Source organism: Salvelinus sp. IW2-2015, linkage group LG3 (genome assembly GCF_002910315.2).
Source record: "Salvelinus sp. IW2-2015 linkage group LG3, ASM291031v2, whole genome shotgun sequence".
In the NCBI taxonomy this organism is placed as follows: Eukaryota; Metazoa; Chordata; class Actinopteri; order Salmoniformes; family Salmonidae; genus Salvelinus; species Salvelinus sp. IW2-2015.
In genome coordinates, this window is record NC_036840.1 from 10,743,149 (window position 1) to 10,744,548 (window position 1,400).

Consider the following 1,400-nt stretch of genomic DNA (forward strand, 5'->3'; position numbering starts at 1 on the left):
CGTGTGGGCTCTACTTTGGACCAGAGACTGTTGGCTCTACTTTGGACCAGAGACGTGTGGCTCAACTTTGGACCAGGGACGTATGGGCTCTACTTTGGACCAGAGACGTGTTCTGGGCTCTTTACTTTGACCAGAGACTATTGGACCAGACTGTCTACTTTGGACCAGAGACGTGTCGGCTCTACTTTGGACGGCAAGAGACGTGGGCTCTACTTTGGGGACCAGCGAGACGTATGGCTCTACTTTGGACCAGAGACGTGTGGGCTCTTTGGACCAAGAGACCGTTGGGCTCTACTTGGACCAGAGAAGTGTCGGCTCTACTTTGGACAGAGACGTATGCCTACTTTGGACCAGAGACGTTGGGCTCTACTTTGACCAGAGACGTGTGGGCTCTAACTTTGGACCAGAGGACGTGTTCTCTTGACCAGACTGCTCTAACTTTGGACCAGAGACGTTATGCTCTACTTGGACCAGAGGCGTGTGGCTATCTAACTTTGGACCAGAGACGTGTGGGCTCTACTTTGACCAGAGACGTGTGGGTCTACTTTGGACCAGAGACGTATGGGCTCTACTTTGGACCAGAGACGTGGCGGCTCTACTTTGACCAGAAGACGTGTCTCATTGACGCTGGGCTACTTGACGAATAGTTACGTGACGCAGAGACGTGTGGGCTCTTGACCGATTTGGTCACGGACAGAGACGTATGGGCCTACGACTTTGACCAGAGACGTATGGGCAGAACTACCTACGTTGGCTTCGTGACAGAGACGTGTGGCTCTACTTTGGACCAGGAGACGTTGTGGGCCCTACTTTGGACCAGAACGTGTGGGCTCTACTTTGGACCAGAGACTGTGGCTCTACTTTGGACGAGAGACGTATGGCTCTACTTGACCAGAGACGTATGGGCTCTACTTTGGACCAGCACGTGTGGCTTCTTTGGACCAGAGACGTGTGGGCTCTACTTTGGACCAGAGACGTTGCGGCTTCTACTTTGGACGACAGAGACGTGTGGCTCATACGTTTGAACAGAGACTGTTGGGCTCTACTTTGTACCAGAGTACGTATGGGCTCTACTTTGGACCAGAGACCGTGTGGAGCTCTAACTTTGACCAGACGCGTGTTGGCTCTTACTTTGGACGCAAACGTTGGGCTCTACTTTGACCACGAGACGTATGGGCTCTACTTTGGACCAGAGACGTGTTGTGCTCTACTTTGGACCAGAGACGTATGGCCTCTACTTTGGACCAGAGACGTTTCGGCTCTTACTTTGGACAGAGACGTATGGGCTCTACTTTGGACCAGAGACTTGTGGGCTCTACTTTGGACCAGAGACGTGTGGGCCCTACTTGGACAGAGAGCGTTGTGGGCTCCTATTTGGACCAGAGACGTCGTGGGCTCTC

General features: G+C 52.9%; 1 pseudogene; it reads left to right on the top strand.

Annotated features, from left to right (window-relative positions):
• Positions 1–1,172: 1,172 nt before the first annotated feature.
• Positions 1,173–1,400, top strand: part of LOC111956101 (small ribosomal subunit protein eS1-like) — a 102,616-nt pseudogene continuing 102,388 nt past the window's right edge.